Consider the following 25,995-nt stretch of genomic DNA (forward strand, 5'->3'; position numbering starts at 1 on the left):
CCCTAAGTCTGCAGCTGGATGAAAGTGTCTATTCAAGTGAGGGGACCTAAAAATAGGAAACCTGGGTATATTAACATGTCTGCACAGTGTAGGCAAATTGACGCTTCTTAATTTATAACATATACCCTTATTTTTTACTGAGAGTGAGTAGAGACTGCAGAGCAAGCTTTATTCACTAAATCTGCACCCATCTATTTTTTCATAGCTGTATAGCTTTGCATACCTGAGTGTCATGTGACCTATGAAGTATACATTCTGGAATAAGTCAGAGTAAGACATTGGCTCAAATTTACACTTGTGGTTACGGCTAGAAACTAGTGCACCAAAAAATTCACCAAAAGTGTGTTGTAAAATTCTGACTCAAAGTAAGCAAACTAAAATGTGGCGTAAACTGGATAGTAAAGATATGCCGGCATCAGCCAGTCTAATAAATATGGCTTATTTTCAGATTGCCTGTCTAAATTTACAATGTAAGTAATAGTAAATACGGGTCATTGTTCATATAGGTTGGAATAAGTTCAGTGGCATAACTAGGAATGGTGGGGCCCCGTGGCGAACTTTTGACATGCCCCCCCCCCCCCAACTGACACCGACGTCGAAGACCTCGACCGACCCCTCCTCCGCACTCTATTATGTCCCTTAGTGGCGCCTGCACACAGTATTATGTCCTATAGTGGCCCCTGTACACAGTATAGTGTCGGCAAGTGAATAGGGCCTGTAACGGCCTATTAAAAAATAACAAAAAAACGCAGCGGTAGCGGCTGTCACCGGGCCCCCTAATGGCCCGGGCCCTGTGGCAGCCGCCTCCGCTGCCTCTATGGTAGTTACGCCCCTGAATAAGTTTTATCTGGAATCCAAGGTGGCTGACAGCTGCAAATAAGAGGTCTTCTCTGAAGTCTATGAGGGTTTACAAACAAATGTGTTGAGACCCCCACCTATGAAACATTTAAGACATATTCCTAAAGGACTACATAAGAACACAATGGTAATTGCATGATCTAGTTTACCTTGCTGTTCATTGTCATTGTTGTTATCTCTATTTTTGGAAAAGTAAGAAATCTTATAACATTATATATGACTGTGCACTGATGATTGTGCATCTCAGTACTGAGTATACAGAAAATGTCTTAATTTAGATTACACACTATGTGTAAATATATTACTTCCTATTTTAGAACCATTAATATGACCAGTTATTTCATAGGACACGGTGGCTTCTAGTTCGTGTTTCTTAGAATTTGTACTGTAAATAGTAATCCTCCTATAGTTTTTCACACGTTTCTGTTTCCGTTGACACTTGTGTGGCAATGCCTGTAGGTGGAGACATGCAGTGATCACGGCTCTATGTATGACATTACAATCTAGTCTAAGCAATACTGTCTCTGATTTTCAGGAATGTCTGGATAGTGTCATTCCAGGTAAATGATCTGTGTAATATTTGACAAGTCTGGGTGAAGCCTCTAGTTTATATTCTTAGCTACAGAGGATAAGTTGCTGAGCTCATATTGTTTCAGTGAGGCTTGCACTTATGATTGACATATTCTAGTAAATGTAAAACAATGAATTCAATCAATCGGCTTCCTAGGAACATTCAGTTATATTGGACTTTATCAAATTGCTTATTTAGTTTTTTGGGTTTTCTTTCCCTTTTTTCTCATAGTACATACACTGGGGAGAGTTTATTAACACTGGCAGTTCCTACACTAGTTTTAATCAGTTCCCTTGCTGGTGCAGGATGTTCCAGATTAACAGGCTCCAGCTTCTTAATAATTATGGTGCATCTTGGGAGATTATGTGCACCATAATTGGCATAGGTTTCAGCTATATCTTATGCCAGTTTTCTGGCATGATTTATAGTAACTGATCGATCAAAGCATCACAGCCCTTGCCCAACTTGTTCCCAGCTCTGCTCTGCTCACTTAAAAAGTGGTAGAAAAATGCTTGATATACAGTATATAGAGAAGTACTGGCTTGTACTGATGTGAGTAAAGTGCTTTGATTGTGATAGAAAGCTTCTATTCAGTATCTTTCATCTCTTTTCTCCTGTACTTCCTGCTCTCTCCATAGACTTATACAGACATGAGTAATCTGATTTATGTAAACTGTGATCAATCTTGAAATGGAATTCCAGAGTGAAAGTCAGTTTAGCAGAGGGAAGAGGAGTAGGGAAACAGTCTGGTAAGAGCACAAGAGACATTTCTCTATGATGAGATATATTACAAAGAGGATGAGATATATTACAAAGAGTCTTACACTTACAGATGCCTGTACTATTCATTTTTACAAAGTTTTTTGAAATAACCATGTCTATAGATATTTATTTTATAGCCAGAAAATCTGGATTACCTCCATCAGGTATTGTTGTTCTCCCATCATTAAATCAAATACACCAGATCCTTGAATTTATAGGATAACTGCATAATTGTTACAGAGAAAAAACCCCACTGAGGCTAGGTTCACATCTGTGCTGTAGTCTCTGACGCAGAAACCACCAAAAATCAGTGTAGTGGTCCTGCACAGAGGACTTCTCTCTCCACCACTTTTAATCAAAAAATGGCAGAAATACAATGGACGCCCCGCTGTTTTAGCAGTTTGGTTCTCCTTTGTTCAGATCCCTCAATGGACCTGAACGACGGAGAGCCCAGCGCCAATGTGAACTTAGCCTAAGATGACCCTGAGCATTTCAGTAACAGGGAATAATCCTCTCGAAGAAGAGGCCAATGTACATAGAAAATTAAAACTGAAAATCTGACCTAGATGGGAATGTTCTTCTGAAAGAGTGTTATTTTAGAACATTTAAAAGGAATTCTCATGTTTTGCTGATTTCATTATGTTGTCTTGTCTTACAGGTAAAACAGTAGCCAGGAAATGAGGAGTTAAAACATCAGAGGCAAAAAATAGAAAGTGAAAAGGTATGTCGGTCTATTGTGGGTAATAGTTATGTGAGAGAATGTCTCCATGCTTCTGTTTGTTCAGATCACAATGTTTTCTGTTTAATTCTGCTTTACAATGCGACATCTATTTCCATTTTATGTCTCTGAAAATCTTGTTGGAAGATCAGGTCATCGTGTCCCTCTTGTCTTCAAAGAAGCCTCTTGTTAAAATAAAAAGTGCTGAAACTTTAGACTTTATACTTTTGGCATCTTGTTGAATATTGTCAAGAAAGTTACTAGATAGATGGTTAGTTAAAAGCTTGCGCCAGACATCCCTTTGCATACATTTTGGATAAACTTCTTATTTTAACGTCTCCACGGTCTCGTTCATCTGTTCTGTTGGTGGATTGACTTAATCTGGGCCAGGACATTCTGTCATGGTATATTATACTAAGAGGATTTTTCTGACATTGTACGCAACGCAACCTGATGGGAAAGTATTCTCGGTGTCTCTTTAATCATTTATAGTTTGCCTAAATAGTTTGAAGTATGTTTCTTATGGTACTTGAGGCCATTATCTGAGCTACCAACAGCAATAACTGAGTCAAGACTAAGTGTTTTTGATGCCGAGTGAAAAGATGAAGTGATAGCGTTCAGTCTATAAATGTGGACTTTTATACTGTACCTCTGTAAACTTGGATGCTGACTTGCCATAAATAATCCTTATTTTTGGAAGATGAGAATGTCACAATGAATACATATTTGTTATTATGATAATTGAGTGGATAAATAACACAGGAAATGACTGAGGAAACGTCCACTAATCTCGAGAAAGGGGTTTTTGGTTCCCTGTCCTAAAGAAGGGACAGGTCGACATGCCTTTTATTGCCTATGGAAGCGCCTACTGGGGGTACAGTACTCATGTATCTCCTATGCTTCCATAAAGAATGAATAGAACGGCAGGATACATGCTTGACCTGCCATTCCTTTGGAATTCCTGCAGCAGTCAGACCCTGACTAATCATGAAGTTATCCTTTAATCTGTTGATAGTGGATAACTTCAAAACTTGGTACAGCCCCTTTAATCGTTGTTGTTTATATAACACCAACACATTCTTCAGTGATGTACAGATATTATCATCCTTCCCTGTCCATGTGGGCTTGACGGTCTCATTTTCTAAAACTCCACTTAGCCTATCAGTATGTTTTTGGAGTGTGGGAGGAAAATGGAGTACCTGGAACATCTAAGGGGGCGTTCACACTACCATTCTTAATTTCTGTTGCTGTCATCTGTCCTAGGATGACAGCAACATACATTAAACTGTTGTAGAGAATGGTGAGAATGATTCTGTGTCCGTTCCAATTGACACTAATGTAAACGACATGACTGATATGCATGACTTTATGTTCCGTCATATGTAAACAAACTTGACGGGGGGGGGGGAATAGCTACAATGGAAACAGAAGATTCAGTCTGTGACTATTCTCTGCTACAGTGTAATGTCCGTTGCCGTCATCTATGACAGAAGACAGCAACGGACATTAATAACGCTTTTTATATTTTGAGTTTTCAAATGAACTGAGGCTACAAGGATAGCTACAGGGAGCTTTCCACCTTTGTTCACACGGTACACCCCCCTCTAAAATCGTGTAAAACAGGAATAAAGCTGCAAACTGTACCATCCTTATGAAGTTTAAGGAAAATGGGTTTCAGTCGCTGTGTGACAGGATATGTATGTGTGTTTTCTAGTAATTGATTTTGCTATAAATATATTGAGTTCTACATTTTAAATAATACTATATAAAGATAATATATGTCATTAGCATTGCATACAAATCACATGGACTGGATGTTTTGTGAAAGAAAACATTTGTATTATTTTTATGTATATTTATAAAGTTTGGGATGAGTCCTTCTAACTATCTAGCACTATGTAAGTATTGAATTAAATAATAAATAAATAAATAAATAGGGAATACAAATTATTACAACCAAAAAGTAAAGGGGACATGCAGTAGATGTTAATGCTTTCTGACAGTGCCTGTGCGGTGACTAAGCATCACCATAAGTGTCTAATAGGGACATATGTACTTCTTGGAAGCAATGTTGTAATTTGGTTTTCCAAGGAACTGGTGATTGTTAAAACTTGTTAAACCAATTAGTAGAAAGTTTTGATATTCAGTCCTGTTCCCTGTTTTATTTATTTGATCCCCTAACATTAAAATTTCAAAAGCCCTCCTGAAAGTGTGCCTTTTTTGATTGTAGATTTTGAATTTATGGCTGACAAAAAATATTACTGCCTCGTATCTGGTGCCTTATGTGCATTTTAACCCTTTAAGGATCTTAACACATTTTAGCCTAAAATCTATAACCTTTTATCCTTCTCTGCATTCCAGCAATTGTAACTTTTTATATTTTAATTTAATTTAGCTTTATGAGACCTTGTATTTTGTGGATATTTTGATCAGTGTTTATGACTATTTGTTTTTGAGAGGTAAGATGATCAGAAGACATCAATTTTGGTATCTGAATGTTAATGTTTATGGCTTTAATCATATACCTATAAATAAAATATAAATTTTCTTTTAGAGATTGCATATGGATGTTGTGATACCAATCGTGGCGTTTTACAGTATCAGCATTAGCGTTAGTATCAGCACTGCGGTAAAATCCGCAGTGCAAACACGCTGTGATTTCCAAAACTGACTTGGTTTTGGAAATCGCAGCATGTTAATTATATCTACAGAAACGCCAGTGGTTTTTCCGTAGATATAATGGTAGCAGAAAGTCCGTGGGGGAAAGCTCTGTGAATTTTCTGTTCAAAGCACTGTGGGAAGAACCACGATGCGTTCCGTCCATGGTTGTTCCAGCAGTGCTTTAGCGCTGCGTTTCCGGTCTGTGGGGCCTTAGCCTTAAAGCCATTTAAATTTACAGTTTCCATGGCGTTCTCCTTGGGGTTCACTTTGCTGAAGCCTCAAGCCTTGTTATCTCACATACCTGTTATGTACATGTTCTGTACAAACAAGTGTAATGTAATATACATTAACTGCACATATTATTCAATCTGCGTTTATATTAGATTTAGATTTATATCATAATAAATACAGTCCTATGAAAAAGTTTGGGCACCCCTATTAATCTTAATCATTTTTAGTTCTAAATATTTTGGTGTTTGCAACAGCCATTTCAGTTTGATATATCTAATAACTGATGGACACAGTAATATTTCAGGATTGAAATGAGGTTTATTGTACTAACAGAAAATGTGCAATATGCATTAAACCAAAATTTGACCGGTGCAAAAATATGGGCACCTCAACAGAAAAGTGACATTAATATTTAGTACATCCTCCTTTTGCAAAGATAACAGCCTCTAGTCATGCCAATTATATCCACGAAAACGCCGACGGCTTTCCCATAAGATATAATTGTAACAGAAAGTCCGCAGAGGAAAACTCTGTGAACTTTCTGTTCAAAGTGCTGTGGGAAGAACCACAATGCGTTCACGCCACAGCAGTTCCGGCCAGTGGGTCCTTAGCCTAAAGGCAGTGCGTGCAAAGTGGAACTGGTATCAAAGCTGGCTGGGGCAGGGAAACATCCATACATGAAATTTATTATAATTCACCTTAGAAAATTTGGCTAAGTTTTAGCCTAAATGTATGCCAGCCTCTTGTTGCAGTAGATTTCAAATCTGGGCCACAGTACCTCCAGAAATATGCCACAATTGTTAGAAGGCTAAAGATTCTTAATAATTCGGGTGCATCTTGCACCAGAAGGGGAACTGATTGAAACTGTCCCTCCTTTCTCTGCTAAACTGACTTTCACTCTGAAATACTCTGTTATATATCCGTCTTGAGACAGATTGCAGGTCACATGATTCAGATAACTCATGTCTATAGAAGTCTATGAAGAGGAGAGGGGAAGGACTGAAAAGGAAAAGCAAAAGATAACAGAAGAAATCTAGGCTTAGGCTCAATGAATAGAAATGTCAGTTCAACCTAGAGTGACTTCACAATCCTGCACAGATCTAGATGTTTAGTTGGGGTTTTTTTGTTTGTTTTTTTTTAGCAGAAAAGGCTATATTTATATATTTTTATTTTTGCTAATTGTAACATTTCCATCTTTTCTGTAGAACAAATATTTTTAATGGAATAACATGATGCAGTAAAAAATGACACTGGGTTCAGCAGTCCGGCCGTGAGCGCCGGTGAGCATTTTATGCTCTCCGCGGCAAAACCGTTTTTTTTAAACCGGACACAGAGTACTGCATGTCCGACTCTGTGTCCGTTTAAAAAAAAAAAACGGTTTTGCCGCGGAAGGCATAAAACGCTCACCAGCGCTCACGACCGGACACCTTTCAAACCCATTCAAATGAATGGGTTTGAAAGAGTCCTGCAGCTTTGCGTCTCCTGCTCTGTTTTGTGCAGGAAACAGAAACCTGCAAAACGGACTCCCAGGCGCAGATGTGAACGAGCCCTGAGATAAATGTCACCTGTATTGAAATCACAGACTATACTTCAGAGTACAGTTGCTCACCATTTGAAAAATATTTTGCCTTTGACAAAACAATCTTTCCAAATGGTGATTTCCATCTAAAATGGAGCAAAGACATGGCATGTGTGCGGCATATTAACATTTTCTCACAGAAGAACTGATTTGATGGCACAGAAACAAAATGAGAGGCCCTAGTAAGCCCTCTTAGTTAAACTAGAACCAACCTTACACCAGCGATTTTTGTCATCCATAAGGACTGATTTTGACTACTTATTGCTGTCAGGCAACTTTTTATGGGATATAAATGGCTTTGGTACACACTGAGCAAACGTCAAAATCTAATTTGACGTTCTGGACTTTTTTCAGTAAGTCTAATGTATTTGAACAATATAATATCCATATAGTGACCCTACGCAGTATAATGTCCCTTAGTGGCTCCACACTATATAATGCTCTCTTAATGGCTCCCATTACAGAAATGCCTAATGCCCCCCACACAGTATAATATCTGATTAGTTCCCTCACAAGTACATATAAAGCCCTGTTAGTGACCCTCACAATTTAATGTCCCCTTAGTGCGTCCCCACATTATGATGTCCCCTAGTAGCCAACAAGTAGTATAATGTTGCATTGTGACCACCACACAATATAATGTCCTGTTGGTTTTCCCACAAGTGTATATCATGCCCCCTAAGTAGTGCTCACAGTATAATGCCCTATTCATAGTCCTCATCTTGTATAAAGCTCCTTTAGTGGCCCCTACAAAGAAGACCTGCCGAAAAACAAAAAGCATTTCTGGTGGCTTAGAGCGACAGGCACTGTGATGTCATCCTATTACAGACTGTGGTTTCATGGTGAATGGTGGTATATAGTGCTTATGCCTCTGTTGCACCCTTGAATTACACTTCTGTACCCTAAAGATGCAGATAAAATTGTAATTTGGACATACCACCAGGAATAGCAAGTCAGGGTGTAAAATCTTGGACCGTCTCTCAGCCTGACAGAACCCCCACCTTCCTCTGCTGCCATAGGGCCTAGTGCAGGTGCACTTTTTAATTTATGGAACGTTGACCTTTACAGAAACTGTGACAGACAAGTCACCTAGAACATTGAAATTTCTCAAGCTTTTCTCAAAGATGTGTCACGTGAATAAAGAAATTTCCTATTACCTAAAAAAGAGATGCATATGTTAATAGCTGGGATAATCTTAGAAATCTGATTCTCACAAAGGGTTATTGAACATGTGCTGTGCATAGAGATCACGGTAAACACTAAGGGACCACATTTTAACATGCTATGTATTAGGAAATTAGGGCACGTCAAGTGTTATTTTAGCCTTCCTTAGTTAGACATATAAAACCCCTTTAGGCTGCTTAACATTCCCCCTAATGAATCCACATCCTCTCCTGCTATATACATGAGTGTGGCTATTGTATAGTTAGACTTGGATACAGTGAACACTATTATAACACTTGCAATGTATCCAGACTGTTCTCTAACCCCATGTATTCCAAATTCACTAGAGCTCTTTGTTTACTCTATCTATATGCATGAAACGTCAACGCAAATGTCAATGTTTTTACCCTCTCTTTACTCAAGTATGGTGCTGCATTAAGGAGACTATTTGGCCCCATGGAATCCTAGCTCAATTAAAGCTGAGAGTGGGTTTTTTCTGCTGATGCTGTTTTAACCCACAATCCTCCCTTGCATGCTGATCCTTATTTATTGGCAAGGTGAGAGAGAAAGGATACGGACAATGAATACTCATATAATAAACGTGTATCTAAATGTATGATGCAAACATTCCGATACACTTGTATATGGCTACTGTATTTGCAGTAAAAGATGCACATATGATACAGCTCCTGAACCTTGACAATCCCATTGGTACGTTTAAATTGATCTCTGAGCTTTCATTTATCAACATTGTACGATGAACAATGTCAAAACTGAATATGGTTGTTAAATCGTAAGGTTAATGAATATAATGTGGAATACAGTACAGCATGAATACATATGGAAATAATTGTAATACTTATCTTGCTATAGAGACTACTCTCTAGGGGATTTCCAGTGGGTGGCTATATACATTTTACACATACACCATGCAAGTGTGTGCACCAAGGGAATACTAACTTAACATGTTATATGCAATTTAATTGCAAGTTTATGTTGAAGGTTGTGCACCAGAGTTATAAAAAAAAACAACCTTCATAATGCAGCATTTTACAATTTCTGTGTGGATATTATCCCAGCGAATCCCATCCACACATTGTAGAAAAAATATGTTGAGCAGACATGCTGCAATTGTTACTGTTTTGGAAATCGCAGCATGTCAATAATACCTATGGAAAAGTGCTTTCCCTATAGGTATATTTGAAGCAGAAAGTCCGTATAGGAAATCTCTGTGGACTTTTTTTTTGGAAACGCAGTGTGTTGCCGCCATGGTTTTTCCCACAGCGCTTTTTTGCAGCTGTCTGCTACTTGGAGCTTTAATCTAAAAGTGCCCGTTCTCACGAAGTAAAGCGGCGCTCGTTCTCACATGTAAACACTTGTCAGAGTGAGCGTTTCAAAACAGAATTCCATTGACTTCAATGGGTGTCGTCTTACGCGCGCCGCACATTGAAATCACTGGGTTAAAAAGCCTCCCATTGATTTCAATGTGTAGCGCGCATAAAACGGAAACCATTGAAGTCAATGGGATTCTGTTTTGAAGTGCTTACTCTGACACGTATTTACGTGTCAGAATGAGTGTTGCGTTACTTCGTGAGAATGGGCCCAAAGACTGTTCACCGTTAGACCGGATTTATCGTAGTGTCTGATGCTCAGCGATACATTTGTTGCATTATTATACTGTCTGTTCTAACTTTCTATCTCCTATTAGCTGGCTTAGATTACACCAGATAAATGCACCAAAATTTTGGCACGATTGGTACGTGGTGTCTCAACTAAAACCATGCCCACGTTCTGCTTTGCTACTCCCCTTTCCCATCTTCACATTCCTTCTCCTACAAGTAGTGAAAATGTTTAAAAAGTGACTCTTGATGAATGTGATGCATGGCATATTAGACAATTTTTCATTCAAATATTCCAGAATTTTGATGTAGTGTGTATTTAAGTGGGAGATATCAATTCCTATGGGTGGAGCGTATTCTGTTACTAATAAGACTGACTGACTTCACCCTCCTACTAAGTAAAGATAAACAGGATTTCCCATAGCAGAGCCAATACGTAAAACTTGGCAGGAAAACAACTTGATTCTTTTCCGGGCAATGATATGTAAAAAGCTGTTATCACATAGCCGTGGCTAAAGAAATGAAATTCTTCAGTGAACCGTAAACTAGAACTACTTGTACTGGAGGAAAATTCTTGTATTCTTCACTGTATGACATAACAATTGTGCTGGAATTACGCTGAAGGGTGTCAGTGAATTACTTGGAGTCCAAATGATCTTCTCTACATTGTCACATATTTCATGTTTCACATTTTTTATTGAAATACATTACAAGCTATACAGTTCAGATTCTTCTTACGAAAGTGTCCAAATTTTATTCAGTTTCATTACAACATAAAAAGATTGTGATCAAAACTTAGCAAATGAAGGCTAAACAAACCTAGCTTAAATCGGCTTTTCCCGACCCGGACTCCCAAGATGCTTGGTGTTTCTTGAGCCCCAGAACACAGTAAGGGCCCGTGCACACGATGTAACGTGGCGCTGATTCTGACACGCCAACTCGTGTCAGAGTCAGTGCTTCAAAACTTCTGTTTTGAAGTGCTGACTCTGACACGAGTTTACGTGTCAGAATCAGCGCCTCGTTACATCGTGTGCACGGTGTGCACATTACATTGTGTGCGCATTGACTTCAATGGGTTCCATCTTACACGCTTGAGAAAGTGCAATCACACGAAACGATCGTCGCTCTCTTCAGATCAGACATGCCTCCTCCCGTTCTTTTAATGTATTTGAAGCAGAAATAAAGATTAGATTGTTTTTACTCTATGCTTCATGGTGAGTGCCCAGTTCTTTTTGTATTTTTCAAATAGTTTTACTAAGGCTAAGGCCCCACTGCGCGGAAACTCAACGCTAAAGCGCTGTGGGAAGAACTGCGGCGTGAACGCATTGCGGTTCTTCCCGCAGCGCTTTCAACAGAAAGTTCACGGCATTTTCCTCCGCGGACTTTGTTACAATTATATATATCTATAGGAAAGCCGCCGGCATTTCCGTAGATATAATTGACATGCTGCGATTTTCAAAACCGTAACGCTGCGATTTTTTTCTGCAAAGTGGACATGGGATTCGCATGAATCCCATCCACTTTGCAAGTACTGTAAAACGCTGCGATTTTTACTGCGGCGTTTCCGTTGCGGCCAAATCGCGGCATTTCTGGCCAGTGGGGCTTTTATGATTGATAACCTATTCTTAAAGAGGACCTTTCACCATTTTGCCCACAGGCAGTTCTATATACTGCCCCGTCCCTCCCTGATAATACTCGTCTATGGACGAGCTGTGTGAGCAGAGGGAGGGGGCGTTCCTCCCGTCTCTCACAGCACAGCGCGATTGGCTGTGCTGTGAAGAAGGACGTCTCTGGCTAACTGTCAGAAACGCCCTTCTGACCATAGAAGAGCTACGGTACCGGGACCGTAAGCTCTTCACACCGGGCCCACATCGGGAAAGCCGACAGTGCGCTGAACTCAGCGCACTGTCAGCTTTCCGGCAGTATATAGAACTGCCTGTGGGCAAAATGGTGAAAGGTCCTCTTTAAGATAACTTATCCATCAAAGCTGAGCAGGGATGTATCACACCAGACCCCTCAAATCAACTGTTTGAAGTGACAGCAGTGTTCCTTGAGAGTGGTTCCCACATTTACAGGCTAAGTTATGTCACATTAATTAGTCACATGGCCTTTGAGCAGCGCTGCCTCAGTCACGTTAATATGGCTGAGATGCAAAAGTAAGCACATCTGTTATACAACGTACAGTGATGTGCTTGTTTTTCAGTGAGCAGATTGCAGTCTCTTAAAAACCAGCTGATTAGTGGAAGTCCCGGCAGGGTCGTTGCTATAGGTGGTGCAGGGGTGGCAGTCGCTATTGGGCTCTGTTCCCTGAACAGACCCCAAAGAATCTTCCACTACTTAAAATATTGCAGGAGTTTCAAGTTACAGGTTTGGTCCCAGGTGTCAGACCCCTTGTGATCTACAATTGATGATCCAAAAGAATCTTGTTATTCTAGATTACAGGTGCACAACCTGGGGCCACATATGGCCCGCTTTGATATATTGCTCACATCCTATTAATATTATAAATGTGAAAGTTTGTGAGTTTGGATGTTTGTGGGTTTGTGTGTTCGGATGTTTGTTAGTCAATCACGCAAAACCCGCTCGACCGATTTGGCTGAAATTTTCCACAAACATAGTTAATACACCCCATTGCGCAATAGGCTACTTTTCGTCACAATAGCGCACATACGGACCCCCACAAACCCCAAACTCACATCACCATCTCTGCAATCTCACACACTTTGGACCATAGCAAGCCACAAAATTCATATTGCCCTCTGCAGCCTCGCCCCTAATCCCACACAATCTCATATACATATACTTTACCACTTTGCCCTTCACCTTAACGATACTCTAGGAGGTTCTCTTTAACGCTCCGGAGCAGCCATGTTTGCCGACCCCCACCGCTCTGACAATCCGCGACACCGCCCACCCATGTCAATACCCCTAGGCGGTCTAATAAATGCAAAAAAAAAGTTTAAAAAAAGTAAAAAAAATATTAAAAACAAAAAAAAAAAGGATTAAAAATTCAAATCACCCCCCTTTCCCTAGAACACATATAAAAGTAGTTAAAAACTGTGAAACACATACATGTTAGGTATCCCCGCGTCCAAAATCGCCCGCTCTACAAAGCTATACAAATATTTTTCCTGTTCGGTAAACGCCGTAGTGGGAAAAATGGTCAAAAGTGCCAAACTGCCGTTTTTTCACTGTTTTGATTCTGATAAAAATTTGAATAAAAAGTGATCAAAGCAATAACATTTCCTGAAGATGGTAGAACTACAAAGTACACCCAGTCCCGCAAAAAAAGACGCCCTATACATCCCCGTACACGTACGTATAAAACAGTTACGGCTGTCGGAATATGGCGACTTTTCAAAAAAAATGTTTTTAACAGTTTTGGATTTGTTTTTAAGGGGTCAAATTGTAAATAAAACCATATAAATTTGGTATCCCCAGAATCGTAACGAAACACAGAATACAGGGGACATGTCATTTTGGTTGCACAGTGAACACCGTAAAACCAAAGCCCATAAGAAAGTCGCAGAAATGCATTTTTTCTTGAAATCCACCCCATTTTGAATTTTTTCCCTGCTTCCCAGTACATTATATAGAATAATTAATGGTGGCATCATGAAGAAAAAATTGTCCCGCAAAAATTAAGACCTCATATGACTCTGGGAGCGGAGAAATAAAAAAGTTATGGGATTTAGAAGGAGGGGAGTCAAAAACGAAAATCAAAAAATGCCATCGGCGGGAAAGGGTTAACTTCAAATACCTCTGTCCCAAAGTCACTATGTAAAGTTTCTCACAACACCGTATATATAGCAGCTGAAATACAAAATAACTTCAACACAAAAGTCTCACGTATTCTCTGAATTACAGCAACAACAAGATACAAAGTTACATTTCATATCCCATACCTTATACACACTACGAAAACCTTACCCGCCCCTGTATATACCCACTGCTACAATCACCGCAGACGAAGTCGCGGGTACCAGCTAGTCTTATATATTGCTCATATCACACCTCACATCTTCATATAAAATTACTTACTGTATCTGCGTATGACTGCAGGCATGTAGTTTGTATGCCAAGTCAAAGGAGGGGCATGCAGTTCAGTTTTATCAGTGAAATGAGCGCCATGCCTGTTCTCCTGCTTCCTGCAGTGACATGGTGTGCAGTGTGCAGCTTTCGTCACCCACAGTCACATTACTTTTCTTTTAGTTATTTAAAGCCGGCACTGTCTGATCGACCATCTTTGGTCCCAAGTCTGATCCATCTGTATTCGGCTGACTGTGGATTCATCTGTTATAGTTTTAAAGTAGGGAGAGCTGCTTTTTCTGTATTCTTTCTGCAAGACCTTATTGAGCGCCTTGTGCATTAGGCTGTACAGAGGCATATGGAGTCCCTACAGTTTCACGTTATATTTCTTCATGTATTCTGTGTGCTGTCATATGGTGCTTGGTACAGCTCTAGATTTCTAGAGCAGAATACCCAAAAGTAAAATCCAACACAAACAAATATGAAACTGAAGGCATTTAGAGGTTCCTATATACTTCTGTGGGCGCCATATTACTGCCCTGTCCAGCTTGTACTAAGTCATAAAATAACCATGTGTATGACGCCTTTAACCATGAGTAGTGAAATGAAAATAAAAGGTCAGCTCGAGGCCTTCTTCTGATTTAGGACCTCTCCATCATAGATTTTCTCATTTACAAATTAGCTTCCTAATATATTGCTTGGTTAGTTTCTATAATTTGGTTTCCTTGGTTCATTTGAGGAGGGATGTTCAGTCAGATTTGAAAATGTATAACAAGAAACCTACTACAACAATTACTAGACAATACTATTTTACCCAATGGAAAGTACAATGAGACAAACCTTGTTTCATTGTATCAAAGCAAAATGACATTATTTGTATCCAGTATTGAAGACGTCATCCCATTCATCACGACTACACTAAAAATAGTCTCAAACAGAGAGAAATGTTAGTAATGACCTGGGCAGGCAGAGATACAGATACAGGGTTTTAGAAGCTTAGAAATATTGATGCAGTTTACTATGACACACAGCTGACTCATAGGTGAAGGTCTGGAGGGAAGAGATTTTGTATGGCTGAGTTCACACTGCACCACTTCACACACAATAAACGCTATTATTTTTAGTTAGTGTGCATTTTGTAAAGCAGATGTAAAAAATGTCTGGGACTAAAAAAGCCTGTTCCCTTATTGCATTTTGTCTCCCCTTGGGTTCATACACATAAATCCTGAGTGTATGGAGCCTGTGTAGGTAGATGGAGGCCATACTGTACATGATCTATGAGTCAAGCAAGCAATGTTTCTAGACGAAAAGACGCTGTTCATGGTGTAGAACCATCTGAAGTATGCCGTCATTTTTTTTCATGGATCCATACAGAATCCTACAGATTCCCCAGCGTTTGGAGTTGCATTAGTTGTCCCATGCACCACTACAGCTGCAGTAGGAATAGGGAACTGTGTGTGTGTGTACATCACATGACCAAGAACTGTATATCACATAACCATGGTCAGACTTTCATTGACTAGAGGTAATGAGAATGAATGACAGCAAGGAGAGATCTAGAAAACCATTAGGAATTGATACAGAAAGTATATTGGGAAATTGTTCAACTTTTTATTATACAAACATTAACATTTGTCTCTCCATGTTTGTCTGTAAGTCGCCAACCCCTTTAAGGAGTGCTTCACCAAACTGTGAGGCAAATTCACTAGCTACCTCACTAGCACAGGTACCTTTGGAAGCTGCACTGTTAATTTGGGCATTTTCTAGGAGGTGACTCTTTTCTTCTGTCTCTGTTGTGGGAATGCTTCTGACAATGTGGAAGGCTTGGAAATGGGAAATGATTTGCTGCAAATGTGGAAGGTTTATTTGTGGGATAATGCTGCTGCCAATAGAGTACTGCTGGAAAAGAAGGAAACTGTATCTGCCATTAGTAGAGGGAAAGGTTGCTGGGCAGTGGTGCGACCAGTGATGCTACAGTATGGTGCCTAAGTATTATGTATGGGTATTTGTTTGGTACTACTAGGGTGAGATGTTATGCTACACTGTGGTGTTTGACTTTCAGCTGGATGTTGGAATTTGCCAATGCTGTCAAGGAATTTTGTGCTGCAATTTGTTGTTGCAGCAGGTATTGTATGCTTTTTATACAGTGATATTTGGTTGCCACTAGTGAGGATATGATATGTACAGCACACTGACATTTGTTTGGCACTCCCTTGGTAGTATTTCTTTGCTGATGAGGCCCTGATATCACAAAAGACTGAGTGGTGTGGCACAAGTGAAAAAATTAGAGAAGCCCTGGCCTAAACCATAAACCTACTTTACCTACAATGCTACATCAGAGCTTGCCAAAATAATCCCATTTACCACCATATCCACTGCAGTTTTTCACTTGTTCCTATCCTATTAAGTATAGCTTCCCCACATTTGTAATGTTACAGTTTGGCTTACTCTTTCACTAGGAGACAAGTCGCATTATGAGACGGTTTTACACGGTACATACTGCTGGCACGTTTATTTTTGCACGATTACTAATTACCATAAAAGGTGATTTAAAGTTGGAGAGATTGACCTAGTGTAAGCGTGTCGCATCTGCCAGATTAACACATGCTACCCAAAGGATTGTAAAATAAATATATAAAGGCAGATTAGCTGTTTGTATCTCCACATTTTAATCTCTCGCATTCCCAGCCAAGAAGCATGTCACTCAGGATAATTATAGGAAAGTATTTTTTCTGCTGTCAAATGTGTTTAGATTCAACACATTCTGTATATACTCCTAATTATCTTAAAACTGTTGATGACTGTCCCTTTGGATCCAGTCTGAAAGGGTGCAAAGCAAAACATAGATCTTAATGTTATAGTCCTCTAAATCATGGGCTTTTAATGCATATTAATAGAATGAAGCATGCATAAATACCATAAATGCCTAGACCTCCAATCTACCCTGAAAATCTGCAGACTACTACATCTTCAAATGAGCTTTTATGATTATGATCAACCCCAATACATAGCTACAAGGTTATTTTAGAAGACAGAATTTTATTGTCACTACACTCTTTCATACAAGTCAATGAAGAAGGTTATCAAACATGCAGAAAGTAGAATAACTGCGCATCGCACCCTATTAGTTTGCTGCTTTTATTTTCAGGAAAGCTTCTTAAAAATGAGATGTGGAATCGGATTTTGAGCTACTTCAATTTTTTGCACCTTTCAACAAAATATACATAAAATATCAGAAAACGTCCGCCATAGCAGAGTCAGCACTGAGGAGGGAATTCATGAAGCTGATAGTTATGACCAGACTCTTTTGGGGAGTCAAGTCATATGCATATTGATTGTGGACTCCATAGACAGGTTTCTGTCAATCCTTTTAAATATCATATTTAGAAAGATGGGGTTTTTTCTATTGAGGGAGAGCTAATAGATTATAAAAAACAACTGAAAAATAATCATTTAGAACCGATTAACAAGAGACCTCAAACTTATATTAGCTTTAGAAACATGATCCACAGACATGGCGATGGATGATATAACACTGTCAGTCTAGTGATGTTCCTCTCTTGTTGACTATTGCTAGTTGCGAGAAAATCAGTCTTGAAGTTAGTATATAGCAGTATATGGTGTAAAGTAACAGTGAGGTGAGAATGCCTGTGTATTTTAGATGGAACACCGCAAACCTGAAATGAAGCAAGTGGCAGAACTACCTTCATAGCAGTTTGTAGCGGATATTACGGAGTCCACGCACTTAGGAGGCCCAGTTGGCCCCTTGCTGCTTTTTTTTTTTTTTTTTGTTAGGTGATTACCTGTTGGATTATTCCTACAAGTAATGGCTGCTAGCTATTTACTGAACCCTTCTCCTGCCAACTGATGCCTCTGCCTGGGATTCCGCTTCAGCACTTTAGGGTGTCCTGTTTGTCCCACATCACATCACTGATGCTGAACAGTGTCAGGACGTCACTGACACTACTCAGCACGGGGCGGGTCCACCTTGAGGCTGAAGGGAAAGCACAGGTGGAGACGGTCAAGAGCGGGGATCAGTAAGTAAATAGGAGTGGGTACATGGCATATTAAAAAAACAAAAACCAACAACCCCCCCCCTCCCAAACATCAGGGTGCCAACCGGGACCCCTAAGATCGTGGGCACCATAGGTAGTGGTCTAAAGACACTGTGGGGGATACTTATTGTAGTCAAGAGTTTGCTATAGGGCCCAGTCTTTTTTAGTTATGCCCCTGAATGGAGCAGTCTGTAATCTAAATCTATCTTCTGTTAGTAGGAGAAATTTCTCCATAATTCCAAGGACATTAAGGGTTATTCTGAAACTAAGATATTGATTAACTACTCTTAGGATAGGCCATCAATATGAGATCAGTGGGGGTTTGACACCCAGCAGCTGTTTGAAGAGAGAGCAGCTTCTAGACGAGTTATGTGAAATTTATAATGCTCACCAAGCATAGCGCCATACATTATATAATGGCTGTGCTTGGTATTGCAGCTCCGTGTCATTCACTTAAATGAGACTGAACTGCACACAGGCCATGTGATGAATGAACTTGACATCCCTCAGGGGTGTACACAGATATCATAGGGTCCCATGGCAAATATAGTGCAGGCTCCCTGCAATGTTTTTAACGAGTCAAGGAGTTTTTCAATTAAAAAATAAATAAATCACATTCTGCATCACCCAGGTGCTTGTTAAAATGGAGCACATTCTGAAAACTATGAAGTCAAATTGCCAGGTCTGGTGTATAATATCCCAGAGCTAATAGACAGTTGTGTTAGAGGTTTACACCTCTTCATAATTTTTGCACGTCAGGTGGTCTGTACATCATAAATTGAAATCTATGTCAGCTAGGGGCTGGCGAAGATTTCAGCAATGAAACCATTTATTGCAACGGTAAATCTGTTGGTGTCTAACTCCCACACTGTCATCTTTTAAGTAAAATGGCAAGTGCTGTGCATATGTGGGAAAAGTTTATTATAAAGGCTGTGCACCAAAAAGTGCTACTTTCACATGCCTTGTATAAATCCGCCATCCTATTTTTCAATGTATTTACCGTAGACAACTGGTATGAATACATTGATAAATACCCTAGATACAGCTCTGTGATAAAACTTGCCTCCTGCAGCCACCACTAGGTGGAGCTCTCTGCATAGGAATTAATATTGATACCATTGAACGCAATGGAAGTTTGTGAAAATCTTCTTAAACTGTGCAGCCTCTAGTGGCAACTGCTGGAAAATGCAGTAAATTAGTGTCAGGAAGCAGAAGATCAGTGTTGGGTCCCTTCACCCATGGGCGCCATAGCAGCTTGCTGACATCCAGGACAGATCTTTTACTGTGATCCTAAAATGAGCATACAGTGCTGCTATATTGTGTAGCTACCCAAGCTGTATATTATTTTGTTTCCGGACAGAATGCCGATTGACTTTACTATTTACATCATATTTGAAACCCAAAGCACAGGAGATATAACCCTACCCCTGCTTTGCCCAGGATCATTCCAAATTTATATAATCTTCCCTTTTGTAGTTTTGGTTCACTAGAAAATCCTGCAAGGAGATGTCATGTGGTGTATTGTAAAGTATTTACTTCTTGTATTTGTGTGTCTTGTGCCTCAAAATCCTCTTCACTTTTCGGCCCTTTGGGCTAGTTCACACGTGAGTATAAGGGGAGGTTTTTGACAGCGGATTTCGCGTCCAACACCTCCCCTTATAATGGTGGTCTATGGAGACCGCCGGGCTTCTGTTCTCCGCTAGCGGCGAGCTGCTGCTAGCGGAGAAAAGAAAGGACATGTCCTTTCTTCAGGCGGAAGCCGCGCTGTCTCAGTCGCACGGCTTCCGCCCCCCGCAGCTCCTTCCTATGTCGGCTCATTCATTTGAGCCGACAGCAGAGGGTTAAGCCGCGACAGCGATGGTCGCGGCGGGCGGGTTTTGACAAGAGAGAGACGCGGCTAGCCGCGTCTCTCTCTGTGTCAAAACCCGCGCGGGCAGTTCACGTGTGAACTAGCCCTTTGGCTTCTGGCTGTGGCTTTTACTCGCTGGTTAGCCGCACATGAATGGGTTCTGCCTCTGAATCATTTATGGAGTCCATGGCAACAATATACTTATTTTTTCAGTGTCCCACTTCAACTGTTTTTGCATTCATTACCAAATTCATCAGTGTGAATGTAACCTTAGAAGGGAATGTATCACCAATGTATCGATAATGAAGTGGGTGAATAACTTTCAACAAACAGGTTCTTTGAGACCCGGAACTGCACGGGGAGGTGACCGAACGGTATGGACCCTGGAAAACATCGAAAGGGTGCGTCAAGAAGTTGAAGCCACCCTTCGACGTTCGGCCAAACAGCTGAACAGTATCAGACCGATCAGTTTGCCGGATTTTACACAGTAAATTATTGTGTCAAACTTCAGAACACGACCATGATGGCCAACGTTGAAATGATTCCGGAATTGTCTCTGTGTTTGAATGACAGGACGGCCCATTTCAATAAAAGTGTTGTACGCGAACACACGATGCTCTATCGTCCACGTCTCCATTGCTACTAAAATGGCGGCTCCTGACGAGCAGATACCCCCACTCTTTATCCACTAAGGTTACTCCCACCTTGCGTGGTGCCCCGTTCAAATCATCCATACCTCCCTGCCTATATATATATAATATATATATATATATATATATATATATATATATATAGTGACATGACACATCCTTTTTATTGCAGATTAGAAAAAGTTTCCAAGATTATGTTATGCCTGTAGCAACCAGTCATGCAACAACTCTCTTAGGAAAGCTACTCTCTAACACTTTATTGATTGTTATGGGCAACTCTGACAAGTATGTAGAATATTTCATGCATGAGACCCTGTGATTTATAGCATAGACTAAAATAGGGTCCCAGTCCTAGTATCAGACCAATGATTTGCTATCTGCAGAAATGGGGAGAGCGCAAACATCCTCCCGCGAGGAACCCGCATAATTACTGTTTACAGTGACTAACGAGCTGTGCGCCTGTATGTCATCACATGACCATGGACTGGATATCACATGACCATGGACTGATTTGTATCCACTGGAACTAAGCTGAATAAATGACAGAATGACTAGAAAACTGTGAGGAATTGAGACAGAAAGTATACTGGAAAATTGTACAACTTTTTATTATACAAACAATAACATTTGTATTTCTGTATTTGTCTGGAACTGGATAACCCCTTTAACTTGCTGGTTTGCAACCTTTTCCCATTCTGACAGAACTGTATTTCTTATTACAAAACAAATACATAATAAAATGGTGATTTAGAAATGAAAAAAACCCTCCTTACTGTAAATAATAAGAATATTGCAAGTTGCCAAGGAGATCTATGACAAAGGAACTCTGAGGAGGCTTCTAATTCTAATAGGAACACTATGAGATAAATTATAAGACATACTTAGTAAGGCTGTGTCCATGTGGTGTGTTTTACAAAAAAACCATTAGGTTTTGTTATAAAAATGCATGGGTTTTTGGTGGGGGTCTTTTTTAGCAAAAACATAAGGTGTGAATGCAGACACACTCACCTCTGTATAATTGGCAAATTTTGGAATCAAAATAATATCTAAAGACATGTCAATGGAAAATTCCAAGTGCTGTGGATTACAATAATATAATTTTATATTGTGCAACAATTATGATCCAAGTCATAAAATAGGAAAACTTTGTTTCTGCTTTTACTAAATAGACCCCGCAGATTCTAACCCCACGAGCATTACTTACGCACTATTGATGACGTCAAACTTGTCATGTATAACTTTTGGGCTCTCTAGTTTAGGGTTTGAGGTTAGTCCATTATCTGCAGCACAATATTGCAGTACAGTTTTCATAGCTATAAATATTAATAAGTGGTTGAAGGAAGAAATATTTAGAATGGGGCCAGACTGAAGTAAGGAAAGTGCCAGCAGATGTTTTTAAATTGGAGTTGAGCTTTTAAAGCAGCATTATAGTCAAAGGAAAGCTATGTCATCATGAAATTTTCATTTTGTTGTTAGGCTGTAATCCTATCCATGAGCCAATAGAGACTCGAAGAGCCAGAACTGAAATAGAATCTCAGATGACACTGACTTAGGCTGGCACTTACCCACTAGGAGGGCACTTAGACAGACGTTTTAATGGACAGTGTAATGGATAGAAAACAGTGTGCTAAAATCAACAGAAAGATGCCGTGTCCTCCTCCTTCTAATGCCAGGGGATCCTGTAGCAGGTGGAAAGAGAGGCCTTCAAGGAAAAAGAGAGAAATAGTAAGAGTGGTAGGAAGCAGACACAGGAGGTTTATGCCAAGACTAAACACAACTGATATGTGCTGCCAAGACTTGGCACACTTCCTACCAGACAGATTTGTTGCTCCTTTCTTTGCAGGGATTATTGTGTGCCAATCTTACATCACATTTAACATGGCTGGATTTCTTAGTGAACTCAGTATCTATTGGATACAAGAAACAATTTGGCTACACAAGCGAAACATCTTTCCTTCTTAAACTTTATTAGATTGCTCACTTTTCACAATTTTGTAAGAAATATAGCTATTGTAGACATGGGCCAAGTCATATTCAATTTCTACACCTTGTTCCCAGTAACTGATAATCTCCTGTGCAGCTGGATTTTTTCCAGATTTCACATCCTCATGAGCTCATATATCTTGATGCATTGCTTTATTTAGGCCATGAAACCAGAATGTTTAATAAGAAATAATTCAAAGATGTCTATCTTTCCTTTCCAGGAGCTGTTTAATTCAGAGCTTTGCCAAACTCAAATATGTAAATGATAAACAGGTGAAAAAGATGTAAATTGATTTCAAGAAAAAATACTAGTTTGCTGTATAGCCTAGGCTTTCTCTTGTGAAATGTTGGGACACTTTAATAGGGCATGAAAGACCCATTGAGCCATGTTGAGCACATATACTTCTACACTGCTATTGACAGCCATCTGTGTATTACCGTAACACTTACACAGGAAGGCTGTCAATCACTAATAAGACCGCCCACTGTGCTCTTTTCTTATAAAACTACATAACAATCTGCTCAGCATCTCTTGCTCTATAACATAGTGCTCTCAGATCAGACTATATGTTCAACATGATGAGTTCACTTTAGAAAAAGATCCATAAAAAATGAATAGCAAGTATGGTTTGGGAGCACTTGGTTGGCAAGCTTATGGGTATTACTATTAAGTGATTTATATGGCAATTTATATAGTAGAACACTTACAAGTAGTATGTTGTATTATTAATATATTATGAAATGTTAATAGGGGAAGACAAATATAGTTTGTGTATGAAGAAAGTGCCCCAGACATATAAGCTCAAAATCTTCTATGTGGCAGATACAAGTTGTTCATCAAAAGCAGGTAGACTCGGACCAGCCCACAGGTGAACAGGTGAATCCTCCAGTGGGCTCCTAAGCCAGTCTCCCTGGCAAAGCAGAGTATACTCACTGTTCTCAACCAGACTATGCATCGGTATAATATACTGGTAGGTTATTTAAGAAGCTGCCCAGTGTATTTTCATAAACTGTAGACACATTGGGTGGTTGAGCTGACATCCAAGTTAGGCCAACAGATAGCCTTCACCTTAGGGACCCATCTTCTCAATCACATTGCAGGAGCCCAGGCTTACTGAACTAAAAGGGTCCTACTGACAGGACCACAGAATAGTGGGCCTCCAGAATGAAATTTACTGGTGGGCCCTAGGCTTCCTAGTCGGACACTAGTGTCTCTCACTCTGCCAAATCAGTATCTCGGCGCTATGCTGAGGAGGTCCAAAAGACTGAAACAGCGCTGTCCATAGCTGGGAATCTGTTCCTTTTGGAATAGAAATACTAATTTGGCAATTAAATCCGAATCATGTTAGTAGGCTTATTAACTGAGTCATGCATGATGTTAAGGAGGCTGCCCTCTAGACGGCGGCGTACAGAGTGCACTGTTCTCCTAATTACATCCTGGAGAATAGATTTGCATATTTTTTACCCAGAATCCCTAGCGGAGCAGGAATGACTCGTAAGTCTCCGTACACCTATGTAGGCACACACTCTCTCTAATGTGTATGATTATCCCCTGACCCTAGTCCAACACTGAGAGCTAGTGTTGGAATAGCAGTTGAAAGACACTTTGGTAGAGTTTAAAATTGTCAGAAAAGTTACGTTTTTAAGATGCAGAGAACAGAGATGTTTATTGGCAGAACAAAGACTGCGTGTTGTCCGTATATGGAGATCAGTAAAGAAACCTAGGCAGGAGCAGAGTCGCAGAGGGTATTCTCTGTGCTGGGGACAGGCTGATACAACAGACTGGCATTTGAAGAATGAGAAGAGAGCTTGATAAGCCAAGAAGCAGAGTTTATGTCAGATTGTAGAGGAGTCTGTTTCCTATGTAGGCCACCAAGGAGAGTGTTATGATAAGTACAGTGACAGACATTTTCATTATCTTGCATGTTGAAGGGAAATGTTTTGTGTTGGAGATGGCAAAAGCTAGTTACAGTGTAGACATAAAGTCTAAGTCTGCATCTCGGGTGATATCCGCATCAGCAAAGTAAATTAGAAGGGGGGAGGGCAGGAAGATTGGCAGGTTTGTTGCCAAGGTAACTGTACATCACGCGTACCCTCTCCTGCAGAACCTCTTGTGACACAAATGCTGACATCAAGTTACCCCTAAGCAGTGAGCTTAGAGAGGATAGTTCTTTATGTGTGTGAGCAGGTTGTGAATGAGGAAATATTACATTAAGTTCTGTTTTGGGCTTTTCTTTGTTAAACTAGAGAACATAGAAGAAGATATAATATAACTAGAAGATAATAAGGTATCAAAACTGGAAGCTGAAATGCAAACTTGTGACAGACTTTCTTTAAAGCGCAGTTAGGCTCTATGCAGATCACGTTGTTTACATCCATTTAACTAATGCAAAAAACAAACGCAAATGGAGGCCATCCGTTTACATAGACATCAATAGCAAAAAAAATGGATCCGTTGCTGTCTATTTCTTTGGACAGACACAAAAGTATGGTATACTATTTTTTTTGTGTGTTCTTCAAAAAAAAAAAAAAAAACAGCAATGGGTTAGTTTTTATTAAGCATTGATATCTATGTAAACAGATGGCCATTCATTTGCATTCCATTTTTTGATATAAAAAACGTGATCTGAATAGAGCCTTAGACTGGCCCATTAGAGGATTCATTTATAGGTCTAGACTTCAACACAGTAAAATAATACAATAAGACCCCAAAAGGCCAAAAAATTCAACCACCAGTTTGAAGCTAATATCAGCAAAGAGTGACAACGTCATATTTATGTCTATGATTTGGGAAGAATTTGCTTAATAGGCTCATATGATAATGTATGAGTTCATAGACTTTAATATACTGATATTACAAGATCTCTTTGTGTTCACTTCTATTGGTACTGAAACAATATATAAATAATGTGTAATAGGTTGTCTGAAAATCTTGCCCCCTCCCACATCCCTCTACTACCCGTGTATCTTTATGTTATAGCTGTTGTAATGTGATCAAGGCAGTATAAGGTGTTGTGTGTACATGTGTTTGTAGTGTGCATACATGTGATGCCTGTTTGTATTTATACTCCTCAACATTGAAATTGCAGCACCAAGAAGGAATAGTCTTAGAATTATGGAAATCACAGCATTTATAGATAGTTAATAAAATATTCGATCGATTAAAAAATGGAAACAAGATATTCAAGACATCTAAATCTATTTAGTCACTAGCATCTGCCCGCGACTTTGTCTGCGGGTTGGTGTTGGCGCTGAGCCGCTTATAT

The 25,995-nt window shown here is 39.7% G+C and overlaps 1 protein-coding gene across 1 annotated transcript in view; it reads left to right on the forward strand.

The window, feature by feature from the left end:
- Positions 1–25,995, forward strand: part of ARVCF (ARVCF delta catenin family member) — a 531,145-nt gene that overhangs the window by 307,115 nt on the left and 198,035 nt on the right. The window contains exon 5 of the mRNA XM_075275546.1: positions 2,850–2,912. The gene's annotated coding sequence lies outside the window, so the exon portion shown is untranslated. The remainder of the gene's footprint in view (positions 1–2,849; positions 2,913–25,995) is intronic.

Source organism: Leptodactylus fuscus, chromosome 1 (genome assembly GCF_031893055.1).
Source record: "Leptodactylus fuscus isolate aLepFus1 chromosome 1, aLepFus1.hap2, whole genome shotgun sequence".
NCBI lineage: Eukaryota > Metazoa > Chordata > Amphibia > Anura > Leptodactylidae > Leptodactylus > Leptodactylus fuscus.